The sequence below is a fragment of the Geotrypetes seraphini genome, chromosome 6 (genome assembly GCF_902459505.1).
Source record: "Geotrypetes seraphini chromosome 6, aGeoSer1.1, whole genome shotgun sequence".
Lineage (NCBI taxonomy): Eukaryota > Metazoa > Chordata > Amphibia > Gymnophiona > Dermophiidae > Geotrypetes > Geotrypetes seraphini.
Genome location: NC_047089.1, coordinates 226,140,294 through 226,155,204, shown reverse-complemented (window position 1 = coordinate 226,155,204; position 14,911 = coordinate 226,140,294). Strand labels below are relative to the sequence as shown.

At 44.8% G+C, this 14,911-nt stretch overlaps 1 long non-coding RNA gene across 1 annotated transcript in view; it reads left to right on the top strand.

The window, feature by feature from the left end:
- The window catches only part of LOC117361904, a 97,230-nt gene that overhangs the window by 30,474 nt on the left and 51,845 nt on the right, over positions 1-14,911 (top strand). Inside the window, exons 2-3 of the long non-coding RNA XR_004539743.1 lie at positions 2,174-2,278; positions 3,017-3,147. This is a non-coding gene — a long non-coding RNA (uncharacterized LOC117361904). The remainder of the gene's footprint in view (positions 1-2,173; positions 2,279-3,016; positions 3,148-14,911) is intronic.

The following is a 14,911-nucleotide window of genomic DNA, read 5'->3' as shown; positions in this document are numbered from 1 at the left end:
TTCCGGAACCCCAAACAGTAGTAACATTCCAGAATCCCAAAGAGTAACAAAATATTTTAGAACCCCAAAGAGTATCAAGATTCCATGCTACCGATCCAGGGCAAGCAGTGGCTTCCCCCATGTCTTTCTCAATAACAGACTATGGACTTTTCCTCCAGGAACTTGTCCAAACCTTTTTTTAAACCAGCTACGCTATTCGCTCTTACCACATTCTCTGGCAACACGTGCCAGAGCTTAACTATTCTCTGAGTGAGAAAAAAATTTCCTCCTATTGGTTTTAAAAGTATTTCCCTGTAACTTCATCGAGTGTCCTCATGTCTTTGTAATTTTTGACGGAGTGAAAAATCGATCCACTTGTACCCGTTCTACTCCACTCAGGATTTTGTAGACTTCAATCATATCTCCCCTCAGCCGATCCTCTTGTGGTTTCAAATTTCTCTTCTTCATCCTTTTCATAGTCTGACCATGTACTCATTTCATTTTTCCTCTCTCTCCTACAAGGCTCCATTACTTCTCCCTCCCTGGATCTCAGTTCTCCTTGTCTTCTTAGACCTGATCCAAACTTACTCCTGTCACTCTATATACAATTTCCCCCTAACATTTATGTCAAAATCCCTCCAAGGCCAAGCCTTAACATGTGATTCTACTCTTCATGAATTTATCCTGAATGCAATATCCCCTTCCTCAGCTCCTTCCTGAAGACTTCACATGGGATCATGGCAAGCTTCACCCACCATGTTTCCCCGAAAATAAGACAGTCTTATATTAATTTTAGGTCCAAAAAAATGCACTAGGGCTTATATTCGGGGATGCCTTATTTTTTCATATACTGTACAGTACAAGAGTCATTTCTCTCTTCCTCTCCTCCACCCCAATTCTTCCTCTTCCCTTCCCCCCCCCCCATGTGCAGCATCTTTCCTCCCCTCTCACCCAACCCTTGTGCAGCATCTTTCTATCCCTTCCTCCCATCCCCCTGTGCATCAGAATCCCACCAACCCTCCTACCATGAGACCTGACATACCTCCGCTCCGAGGCCTCCTAAAGCAGCAGCAGCAGAGGCAGTGCTCTGAAGGGGCTGCTTCGTGGCCTTCCTTGCTGGGGCCTTCTCTCTGCCGCTGCTTTAGGAGGCCTCGGAGCGGAGATATGTCAGGTCTCACCAGGGTGGGGGTTGCTGAATCGACAAGTCCAATTTTTTCTACGAATCAAGCAGCACTAGTGTCAGGGATGGAGTCGGGGAGTGTTGGGGACATTCGTGGGGGGGGAGTGGCTTTGGGAGTCGATCTTAACTAGGGCTTATTTTTGGGGTAAGGCTTATATTAGGAGCATCTTAAAAAATATGCTAGGGCTTATTTTTGGGGAAACACGGTAGTCAAGTATCAATTGCGCCACCCAGAATGCTACTGGCACTAAGGCCCGGATTCTATAAATGGCGCCGTTGTTGGACAGCCACTTTATAAGCGGCCGCCGATCATGTGCAATCCTCATTTATTTATTTAAAAATTTATATGCCGCATACAACTATGCAGTTTCCATATCACATACATAAAATCTTGTTTCCTTACGATTATCGCATATAACATAGACATGTCTAAACAACATCATTAATCGTCCCTGTTATAAACAGGGATAGAGTGCAAATTCAATCAATTCAGAAATATAAACAAGTTTTAAATCATACATTGCTGTCAAAAAAATTCTAAAAGGCGATTATCAAACGCTCTGCCTATCCCAAAGTGCAACCACCGGTGAAAATTTGCACGTATGAAAATTAAAACAAGAATTACCATTTAATATTTCATCAACTATCAGTCGGAATCTCAGCTGCTCTTTTAACATCAGGTAAGTGCCATTTCTTTCAAAATAGTAGCAACTTCCTTTTGAGAAGCAATTAAGGGACAATAATGGCGTGTTGATGGTCCCGGACTGATCTCTATGCCGCTCTTATGCAGATGTGGGTACTGACACTTTTACATGAATACACTCAGAATATACTGTATATGATTTATTTTTGAATAGAAAAATGTTTTCCTTTATTCTTTATTAAGGTTTTTCCTTATGCTTTTTGTGATTAGTTAAAGATTTGGGGCATAATATGGGAATTTCAGTGTTATATACTCCTTGATACATTTGGGCTATTACTCAGATGACATGAGAATCATGATTACTTCCACAGAGAAATGTCCTAGTTCTGTTCTGCAGCTGTTGTTGGAGGAAGTGTGGATTTAGTGGTTACAGAGCTGTACTGTGTGTCACACCAAACATCCTCGAAACATTTACCGTAAGTAATGTTGCAATATTAACAATATTTTGTAATATTTGCATAATTCATGCATGTCTCTCTCTCTCTCTCTCATATATATATCTTGTAGCAGAGTCCAGTCCAGACCTTCCTGGAGCCCTGCACACATGTAATCAGAACAGCATAAACACTCGTGGAAGGTATAAGGAAAAGCTTTTATTTAAACACTCTTTGGAGCCTGTTCCCTCACAGGCTTAGAAGTAGTTTCTCTGTTCAAATAAACAGTCCCAGCCAGACCCATGAACACATTGCACAGTTCTCAGAATAAGTTGGGCTTACTTCAGCCAGCCAAGAATCAGCAGTCTCACAATGTCAGCTCCTTGCAACAGTCCTTTCCAGACTTCCCAGGGTTCCCCTTAACCCACAGCTAGAGAACTCTCCGGGGCAGTGTTTCTTGAGGCTTGTATCAGCCTCTAGATTTGGAAGCCTCCTCGCACTCTGGGACCTCCTTGAATGAAAAACTGGAAAAGATATACTCATGTCTGCCTGGGTCCCACTCCCATGACTCAGCAGCTCTTCCACCTCAGGTAGCTCAGCCCTAAGCTGATCCCAGGGCATCCTGGGGGTTGTAGTTCCTTCTCTCTCTGATTAGTGCCTCCTGATGCCTGGTGGTATAATATCATTATTATTGAGGGAGAATCCCTGACTCTTTCACAATATCAGTTCATGTTAAATTATGCAATTCATGTTTTCTCTAATTATACATTTACTTTATAGGGTTACGACTGCAATAACAGAGAGGCTGCATTTATTATTATTTTTTTTAAATTGTGCTCTACTCCTGCATGCACTTCTGGGGACAGCACTGCACATGATTAAAAAGACACCAGCCCACAAAGACACTACAGGTTAGTACTCCCACACTAACCACCTCTTCTATTAAACTGCGCTAGCCATTTCTAGCGTGGGGAGCAGCGCTGAATGGCCCACGCTGCTCCCGACGCTTATAGATCCTACTCCTACTATTGCAATTATAATGAAAACCAGCATAAAATCGCCATTCTAATAACATAATAAAATATTATAACACGAAGGACATTGTTTGGATGTCTAAATTTCACCTAAAACCTGATTTTCTAAAGGACTCCTAAAAAGTTAGACGCCTAAACAGTGCTGAACTCTGCTGCAATTCCACAAAGGATGCCTAACTTAGGGCTCCTTTTACGAAGCCGCGTTAGCGGCTTTACACGCGCTAATGCGCTAGCCGCTACCGCCTCCTCTTGAGCAGGTTGTAGTTTTTCAGGTAGCGTGGGGGGTTAGCGCAAGATAAAAAGTCGCAGTGCGATAAAGCCGCTAACGCGGCTTCATAGAATGAGCCCTTAGGCACCTAAACAGCGCCTAATTTTAGATGCATTTTGCAGAATCAGGGCCTGAATGCTCACCTCTTGATACTTCAAATAAGCTATTTGGCTGTTTACAGCTGTATACGGTGATCCAACGATGGTTGGTATTGACAAAGTACTTTCTGGTACTGTGAAAACTAACAGCCATGTTATCAATTAAGACACGATTACCCTAATAAACCCAGTGATGGTAAGTGGGTGAGTGAGGCTCAGGTGACTTAAATCCTCGTATTTACATTTGCAAGTCAGATTTGAATGGAGTTATGCAAATAAAGTCCCATTATTTCATTTCTTTTATATTCTGCCTAGTGATATGCTCTTAGAATTACAGTTCTAAGTTCATAACCATTTAACTTGCAAAGATATAACAATACACAATATTATTCTGTTGTGCCAGGAACTTCAAAGAATATAATAGGGTTATAAAGGAAGTCATCAGCATCAGACAGGATCCTCTGTACCTGTATCGCAGATAAATGCTGGTCTAAACTGCTCTTAAAATCCTCTAGTGATAGAGATTCAGCATCGCCACGGTAACATGTTCCCAGTGCTTGATGGCCCTCTCAGTTAGAAATTTCAGCTTAATGTCTAGTCTAAAGCTCCTCTGCTGTGATTTAGGCCCATTATTTCCTGTCTTGCTCTGAGTGGAGAGAGGAAAAAAGAATGATCATCCTCTTTACCATTCGTTTTGAATTTGAAGACTGCTATCAGGTCAGCCGTCAGTCTCGCTTTTTCCAGACTGAATGAATCCAGTTCCCTCTACATATTCTACAAGTCATGCTGTTGTGTTTTGTTGGCGTTCTCTAGTCCATCACAGCAAGAGGGTCAAAACTGACTCCTGTGAGAACTAGGATTTGTTTTCTCCTGTTATGCTGTACATGCTTAAAGTGTGTGAACTAAAACTGGACTATGGGCAATTCTGTATATAAATTATGCATATAAATGATTAGAATATTAGCATAAATGCATGTATAGGCTGATAGTGCCTACACATACTTCTGCAACTACATAGAAACATGATGGCAGATAAAGGCCAAATGGCCCATCCAATCTTCCCATCCGCAGCAACCATTATCTCTTCTTCTTTCTACGAGATTCCACGTGCCTGTCCTATGCTTTCCTGAATTCAAACACAGTTCTCTGTCTCCACCACATCTTTCGGGAGACTGTTCTCTGCATTTATGATCTACCACCCTTTCTGTATGTGTAGTGGTGGGGTCTAGGAGAAGTAATCGGCCTCATTGAGCAGGGAGCCAGTTTGTGGAATGCCCAGTTGTCCCCCACGTTGGCCAGGGGACAGGATATCGGGAATCAAGGTTTGATACTGCAACGGCTTCTGGAGCTGCTGAGTTGGATCAGCATGGCTCCACCCTCAGTGGATTTTAGAAACCAGCGGTAGTCAACTGTGACACCATATGGGAAGCCATCAAGATGTTGGACTGGACTTGCCCATATATTAAACTGTGAAGGTATTTCTGGAGAAGTCTGTTGTTATCCAGGCCCAGGTGGACATACAGGGTGTCTGCATCCACCCTGTTAGGAATCTTTTGTCCTGAAACTGGACTGAAATTTAGGGTTATGCAATTACTTTGGATATATGTAAGAACAATTTCTGGGTTCTAATGTTTATATTTTTTCCTGATTTTTCTTTGATGACCCCAAGGCGCTGTAAGGACTTTTTTGGGATTCCGCCCAAGGCATCTTACTTGTTAAAATTTCCTGTTAAATGTCATGTAAAATTTAATGGTGGTGATTTATTTCTTGAACCCAAGCAATTGTTGAAATTTTTGGTGCCTTGGGAGGGAAGTCCGATAGTTCCCTTTGGTTATCACATAATCTGGCTGTATAGGAGTCATCTGATGTGGAGTTAGGTTGTTTTTTTTTTGGGGGGGGGTTAATATATGTATGTTTCCCGCTTGACTCCAGCAACATTGTAGACTAATGAATGATATTTATTTCCTGTATTAAGGGGTTTCCCTGTATATTTATGTCTTGTTCTGATTTCTTTTTCAAGCTTATGCTTGAATATCATGCTGAGTTCCAAAATAATAATAAAAATAATGCATATTAATGATGCTAAGGCAATATCACACTAAGAGAGGAAGTTATCAACACGGGCCACCTTTAAAGAAGCAGTCATTAGCCATCTGTAGAATCTCTCCCAAATCAATTATGAAACTTAAGAATGTAGATGATTCTACAGTCCAAAAAAACCACAAGTCGCACCTTCACCACAGCTCTGGTTTGCAATAGAGAGGACAGAATATCATGTCTGACCCACTTCAGTGCTGTCAACATAGTACTGGGACGATCCAGAGACGGAGCCAAGGTAGAGCTACAAGTTATCCAAGTAGTGTGATGTTCATCACCACGACATGGATTTCTTTCCAAGCAAGTTAGAACAGCTGTTCTATCTTTATTTGGATGTCCCATTCATAAATGGCTGTTTCTCTATCTCCGAATTTGGACATTTTGCGGGAAGCGTCCAAAGTTGGACTGAGACATCCTCTCAAAAATGGCCTTCCACGTGTTCATCAAAATCAAGTATAGAAACATAGAAACATAGAAAAAAGCGGCAGAAAAGGGCTATAGCCCACCAAGTCTGCCCATTCCAAGTATCCCCCCCCCCTGAATTTACTCCCTTAAAGATCCCACAAGAGTATCCCATTTTTTCTTAAAATCCATCACGCTGCTGGCCTTTATCACCTGGAGTGGGAGTCTGTTCCAATGATCTACCACTCTTTCGGTGAAGAAGTACTTCCTGGAGTCGCCATGAAACTTCCCTCCCCTGATTTTCAACGGATGCCCTCTGGTGGTCGAGGATCCCATGAGCCAGAAGATATCATCTTCTGACTTGATGCGTCCCATGATGTATTTATACGTTTCAAATCATATCTCACCGTTCTCTTCTTTCCTCGAATGAGTACAGTCGCAATTTCTTTAGTCTTTCTTCATACGTGAGATCCTTGAGCCCCATGACCATCCTGGTGGCCGTTCGCTGACTCGATCCTCAGCACGTCCTTTCGGTAGTGTGGGCTCCAAAACTGAACACAGTACTCCAAGTGAGGCCTCATCATGGCTCTGTACAACGGCATTATAACTTCAGGTCTCCTGCTGACGAAACCTCTGCGGATACACCCCATCATTTGTCTTGCCCTGGAGGAAGCCTTCTCCACTTGATTGGCAACTTTCATATCCTCGCTAATGATCACTCCTAGATCGCGTTCCTCCGTGGTCCTAACCAAGGTCTCACCATTTAGTACATAAGTTCTACGCGGTTTTCTCTTACTCAGGTGCATTATCTTGCATTTTTTAGCATTGAAGGCTAGCTGCCAAGTATTAGACCATTGTTCCAGCAGCAGTAGGTCGTGTGTCATATTATCAGGTAATAAGCATCTGCCTACTATGTTGCAAAGTTTGGCGTCGTCGGCGAACAGTGATACCCTTCCTCTAAGTCCTTGCGTCATATCTCTTATGAATAAGTTGAATAGAATCGGGCCCAGGACCAATCCCTGCGGCACTCCACTGATCACGTCCGACGCTTCGGATGGGGTACCGTTCACCACCACCTTCTGAAGTCTGCCGCTCAGCCAATCCCCAATCCATGTAGTTAGAATGTCTCCTAATCCTATCGATTTTAGCTTGTCTAACAATTCAGGAAATAATCTGCTTGAAGTCCTCAATGTCCAAGTGCCCTAAATCAAAGGATAATAGCAAAAAGTAAAGGAAAAAAAAAAGGAAAAGTAACTAGCACTGAAATCCTAGTGAGAAACAATACTTCCTTAGGACTGTACAGCTGTTGCTTCCCTTCATAATTCCTTTAGTCCTGTCATAAGAACATAAGAATTGCCGCTGCTGGGTCAGACCAGTGGTCCATCGTGCCCAGCAGTCGGCTCATGAGGCGACCCTTAGGTCAAAGACCAGTGTCCTAATTGAGTCTAGGCTTACCTGCATACGTTCTGGTTCAGCAGGAACTGGTCTAACCTTGTCTTGAATCCCTGGAGGGTGCTGTCCCCTATAACAGCCTCCAGAAGAGCGTTCCAGATTTCTACCACTCTCTGGGTGAAGAAGAACTTCCTTACATTTGTATGGAATCTATCCCCTTTTAACTTTAGAGAGTGCCCTCTCGTTCTCTCTACCTTGGAGAGGGTGAACAATCTCTCTTTCTCTACTAAGTCTATTCCCTTCATTATCTTGAATGTTTTGATCATGTCCCCTCTCAGTCTCCTCTTTTCAAGGGAGAAGAGGCCCAGTTTCTCTAGCCTCTCACTGTATGGCAACTCCTCCAGTCCCTTAACCATTTTTGTCGCTCTTCTCTGGACCCTTTCGATTAGTACTATGTCCTTTTTCATGTACGACGACCAGTGTTGGACGCAGTATTCCGGGTGGGGGCGTCCTGGACTCTTGTAATATAATTTATTTGGGATCTCATAAAAAAATTCTTAACAGATTAAGAATAATGCAAAACTCAGCAGTTCGCTTGATCTTTGGTCTAAAAAAATACGACCACGTTAGTTCTTATTATAGACAACTTCACTGGCTGCCATTCGAGGCAAGAGTTCTGTTTAAATTTGGTTGTATCTGTTTTAAAGTATTATTTGGTTTAGCCCCAGCTTATCCTGTATCTCATTTTGAATTTCATAGAGTGAACATAAATACACGCAAATCTTACTGGTTTGTGTTTCCATCACCCAAATCGTGTCGTTACACAAGATTTTTTGATCAAACTTTTGCATTCCAGGCTAGTAAAATGAACACCTGGTGGATTACTCTAATTTCTCAAGCTCAATCTTATCGTTCTTTTAGAAAAGTATTGAAAACCTATTTGTTTGATAAATTCTTATCTTGATCGTTTATTACTGTATTTATGATATGTATATGCACGTATTTATATGATTCGCTGACTGTTCAGCTTCTCTTGATGTGAACCACCTAGAACTCATTGGTATGGCGAGATACAAAAATAAAGTTGTTTATTATTATTTATAGTACAGTGTCTCTCAAACTGTGTGCCGGGGCACAGAGGTGTGCCCCAAAGAGCCTCCAGATGTGCCACGAGAGATTCCAGAATTTTACTTTAAAATTCCCTCCATAAGTATACATAAGTTATGAGCGTCTGTGTGCGTAAGGATATAACCACCCAGACAAGCATCATTCTTTGACGTGATTGGTCCTTGAAAACTAACGGAAAGTAATTTTAGTTTTATTTTTTTATGCAGTAGTTATCCTAACTTGAGCAACAAAGCAATCGAGGCTTGGTTGTTTTGGATCTTCTTATCTTTGCAAACTTGGATTTTTCAGCTTTGACAGAAATTAGATTGAAAAAAAGAGAACAACTGAAGATGGTGGATGATGAAATGCGTGTTTGCTTGTCGACTATCAAGCCACATTGTAAGTTAATTTGCGCTCAAAAACAAGCTCATCCATTGGATTGATTAGCAATTCTATTCTATTTACTTTAGTTTCACTGTTGTTATAATTACCCATACATAGCTTAAAGAGCTTTAAATAAATAAATAATTCTCAAATTTAATTTTTATTGGTATTGCAATTTTATAATTTCCAAATATAATGTGCCGCAAAAACCATTTGCACCATTTACCCCCCTCTTCTACAAAGCCACGCTAATGGCTGCCATGTGGCAACAGCCCCGAAGCACTTTAAATCTCTATGGACTTTGGGGCTGGTACCGCGCGGCAGCCTCTAGCACGGTTTTGTGGAAGAGGGGGTTAGTGTGCCGGAGCTAAAAAATGTTTGAGAGACATTGCTCTAGTAGATATAAAGTCGGTGAAGATTTAAAAAAAAAAAAAAATATATATATATATATATATATGTATATTTATGAAACCTATATTTTATCAAACACTTCCAAGGGATCTTTAAAAACAATAAAGATCCTATTTGCTGAACAGCGGGCCATAAAAGAAGAAATTGGCATCTTTTCCACTGAGATTTTTAGAAGCATCTGGATGCATTAGGCTCTTACAGTTCATAAAAGTCTTTTCCTAAAGCCTAAAAAATAAATGCAGGGGCCATTCCTTATCTGATACCAATGTAAAGGTAATCAACAGTGTAGCTGGTTGAGCTATTTTTGAATCAGAAGTTTCTAACAAAGCAAAAAAATCCAATGGGACCAATGATTGAATAGTTCCAACTGAGGAGGACCTTCGTCAGTTCTTTGAGACAATATACTGTATAATAAATCTTAACACTAGGAGGTGTAGAATGAACAGAAGCTTTCAAGATTTCTTTCAAATAATTTTCCAAAAACAGTTCCATTGGAGATATAATAACTTTAATAACTTTATTCTTGTATACCGCATTACCATGGAAGTTCTATGTGGTTAACAGGTGAAGAGACTGTACATTTACAGCGAAGTTACAATTTCGTTAATGTTACATTTACATTTTAGACGATAAATATTCGGTCAAGTTACCTTTACATTCCAGACAATAAATATACGGTGAAGTTATTTTGGCAGCTAGGTTATATGTTCAGAGTAGTTACATTTGCTATAAATTCGATACAGCGGCGTTACAAATAGCAGTACGCTTCCCCCCTCTCTATTCGTGGTTTCTGTATCTACGGATTCGATTATTCGTGGTTTTAAAACAAAAAATCTTTTTCATTTTTTGGGCTGTTTTAAGCCCTGTAAGCCCCCCCTTAAGCCTTACCTGGTGGTCTAGCGGGTTTTTGGGGCAGGAGCGATCTTCCCACGCTCCTGCCCCTGCAGATCGCTCACAGGAAATGGCTTGAAGCTCAAGGCAGCCATTTCCTGTGAGCGATCTGCACGGGGCAGGAGCGTGGGAAGATCGCTCCTGCCTGAAAACCCACTAGACCACCAGGTAAGGCTTAAGGGGGTGGGGGGGCTTTCAGGGCTTAAAATAGCTGCGAATACGGAGGGGGAAGTATGGGAAAATTAATCACTTTCAAATTAGAATTTCGAACTGCATTTTCCCAAAGGTTCGACTTTAGCTTTCAAAAGCTGATTATCCTTAAGTAAAGCAGTTTCAAGAGATTTCATGTTTGGAATAGTCTCTTAATTTTCTGAGTCTGAGATCGAATTGTGCAATATCTGGTTCAGTCTTACTTTATTTTCCACTTCTTCCAATACTTGGTCCATTGTCATACACTGCGAAGTTTAGAGTCTTAACTAGCTGTAGTATGGCCTACCCTTTCAACCTCGAAAATAAAAACTCTCAGAACAAGTCAAAGTAAAAGTTTGAGACAAATTGTAAATATCGATGCCTGTCCTGAAAATTGTCCTCGATCCAGAGGTTTCACTCCAGGCTCAGCAAACATTCTATTCCAAAGGCCTTGGCCAGTACCACCGCCTCCAGTGTTGTTGACCTCTGCAGGCTTCCTGTGGAACCAATGCCTGTAGGTCCCAACTACTGAACTATTACACAACATAGACCCCATTATTCATGACTAGTTAAATACAAATATGCTTTCTCTAAGCATTACTAAAACTAACATCATGCTATTCTCATGGAAAGAAGGGCTACATTTAACTGCTCCTATCTCAATCGATAACACTCCACTTAAACCAACCACTACTATAAAAATTTTAGGTGTGCTAATCGACCATAAACTCACATTTCGCTCACAAATTAGTGCTCTAGTTAAAAACTGTTTTTATAAATTAAGGATGATTAGATCTTTGGCCCCCCTTCTCGATGCCAAATCCCTGACTACATTAATTCACTCCCTTGTGATATCCAAATTGGATTACTGTAATTCTCTACTGAAAGGGATAAAACTAAAGGATATAAAACGTTTACAATTGATTCAAAATACAGCTATCAAACTTATATCAGGTTCAAATAAATATGATCATGTCACTCCTCTTCTACAAAAAGCCCACTGGTTACCCGTCATATATTGCAGTGGTTCCCAACCCTGTCCTGGAGGAACACCAGGCCAATTGGGTTTTCAGGCTAGCCCTAATGAATATGCATGAAGCAAATTTGCATGCCTATCACTTCCATCATATGCAAATCTCTCTCATGCATATTCATTAGGGCTAGCCTGAAAACCCGATTGGCCTGGTGTTCCCCCAGGACAGGGTTGGGAATCACTGATATATAGAATAACATTTAAAATAGCACTTCTAACTTTCAAAACAATGTAAACACATGTCCCAGCATTTATTGACAGACTTCTTATAACGTATGGATCTGGAATGGCCCAGTTGTTGCCCCACCTCACCCATCACCCTCTTACCTTTATGTACACCAAATCTCAACGCTTTCCTGTTTATCAGATGCCTTATAACCTCCACAATAATGACAATCTTAAATAACCACAGACTCTTATTGATGGTCATAACCAGGCCGCAACTTTGTTTATTGGGACAAGAAGTAAATAAGCAATTCAATTGCGTCACCTCCCGAGCTACAAAACATTGCAATTTTGACAAATCTAAATTAAATTCCACCTGACCCCGCCATGAAGCAAGAGTCTAGGGGGTGGCATGGACCTCCATGCCCCTTTTTCGTGACACGTGGCTAAAAGCCCTTGAGCTCCTCTGAGCTCACTTCCCCCGGATGAGCCTGCGGGGGTAAGGCACGTACCTCCATGCCCCCCCTGCCGGGTCACATGACCCATGACGTCATCCCTCAGCTGATCACACTACCACATAACCGCTCATCTTCTGATGAGCCAAAGCTTGTAGCTCGGGATCACCGCCACAGGCCTGTAAACTACAGGCCCCCCACCCAAAAACAAAGCTGCGGCCCCCCAGGAAAGTGAGGTATTGAAAAGCCCCCCCAGCCCCGCGACTAAGCAACCACAAGGCCAGCACCCCCCAGAGGGGCACTGCCAAGGACACCATCAACGGCAAGCATGCCCACCCAACCGGAACCATCAAACTCGAGCATAATACCGGTAGACCACCACCCAGGACCGCCACTGAATCCTGGGCTGAACCCCACAAAGCCCAGGGGCCCGAAGGAATAAAGACCACAAGAATGGCCGAAGAATAGCCAGAACCATCCCCTACCCCCAGGACAAGGCCAGCAGTAACACCCCACACTGGAACCGCCACAAATCAGCGCCCTTCCACTCGCACACCGATGAGCCTGCACCCCCGAAAAACCTTCCAGGAAATGCGGACGACTCGCACCACTTGTGGCCCCAAACCTATCCACACTCTGGGGAAATCCTCAGCGGAACACACGACCCCTGACAGACAAACCTGCCCCACCACCAGAAGAATGGAACACCCTGCTATCCCATCACAAGGCATCAACAAAGCAGAAGCTCAGCAAGACCCCAACTCCCGGCCAGCTGACCTCCAAGCCCAACTCCAAAGCCCCCAGGACCCACCCAGAGAGCGGGCCGAAACCCAGCATCGGACCCCCACGGACAAGACCCAAACCCTGCCGAACCCACCCCGCTACCAGGACAGCAAGGGCACCCTGCCTGCCCCACACCTCCCCATCGGAGGAACCCCCTGACCAGTCTACAAAGCCCAAGCGAGACAAACCAAGTCGACAGCCCTGGACACCACCAGAACAGCCCCCTTGCCCCTGAATCTCCAGACTGTAACCCAAGGCACCAACCGCCCAGCATAGCAGCTGGGAAGAACTGGAGGGAAGGCACCACTGAACACAACCGCAGAGCAATCCCCCCACAGAGCGCGGCCGTCCCACACCCAGGCACACCCTCACTGGCACCAAGCACAAAGAGGGCCGATCCGGCCGATCCGACCGATCACAACTACGCCAACAAGGCGCCAGAATAACCCGAAGAACCAGGACTAAGACCCCAAGCCCATCCCGCACCTATACACCAGAGGGGCGACAAGGAATACCACGGCCGCATCCGGCCCCAAATCCAGCAAACAAGTCGTGCCCCAAGAAGTCCCCGAAGGAACCGTCAGCGACTAGCCAAAGCCAAAATGCGCCTCCCCCCAACACAGCCCCACCAGGGCATGCACCAAACAACCCTATTCCAACCCGACGGTGCCACCGATTAAAACCCCTGATCCAAAAGGGGGTGTCCATAAACTCAGGACTGGACCCACCACCAGGGAACTAGCAGATATACCTAGAGCTAATGCGAGATACTGCAGGTCCACCCTAGCCCTGCCTACCCAAAATGACCCAAGAACAGTGCCACGTACAGCGGCAAGCCAGCCAAAGGAGGAGGGGGAAGAGAAAGGGTCGCAGACCGAGGTGCCTGGACCGCACCCCATATCACGCAGGCCCCATACAGCCCATGCCCCAAAGAACCAGGACCACCCACTCCTGCCACCACCAGACCAACCGCAAGTCAACGCACGGTCGGAAGTATGAAAAAACCCAAACAGGAGCCAAGCACCGGAGGAACCATGATAGCAACTCTGCAACACCCACCAGCCATCAACGAGCACACGCACCATCTGGACCCCCACCCCCAAGAAACCACCAAACCACCTAGTCCTACCACAACCCGCCACCGATGCACCCCGAAACAGCCCCACATGCAGGGCAGGGGAATAAAGTCCTTCAGCATCGGAACCAGGGCCCCTCAGCCCCCCGCACCGCAGCACCCCCCATGAACCAGCACCAACCAGCCATCACCGCCCCTCGCCCCAGGGGTAGGGCACCGCAAATCCATGGAACTCAGGCCGTCGCCACGCACCTCTCCAGCGGCATGCAACCAGCACCACCCTTCCCGCACTGGAAAACCCCCAGACTGACCTAGTCCTCCCTAGGAGGTCCCTGAACCATACCCATTCCTAAACGTGCTCTAAGGAGATCACCAGAACCTCCTCAGGCCCACCCCATCCTTGGATACCAAAGAACCTCCCCCAGCTAGCCCCAAGGACACCATCCAAACCACGCCAGCACTAGCCCATCCAGGGAGTCCACAGAACCATTGCCCGGGCCCTCTCCTCCAGGAGTTAACAGAACCACCCCCGGTCCCGCCCCATCAGGAGTCCCCAGAACTACCCCAGGTCCTGCCCCCATATGGGTGTCCCCAACCACCCCAGTCACACCCCCTCAGGAGGTCCCTACAGGCCCCGGCCCTGGGGAGTCCACAGAACCATCCTGGTCCTCCCTTCAGGGAGTTCGCCGAACCCCACCCTGGACCTGTCACCCCCAGGGAGTCCGCAGAACCACCTCAGTCCTGCAACCTCCGAGGAACCACAGAACCACCCCAATCCTGCCCCCCAGGGAGGCCACAGAACCACCTCAGTCCTGCAACCCCCGGGGAGTCCACAGAATCACCCCCGGTCCTGCCTCCCCGGGGAGTCCACAGAACCACCCCGGTCCTATC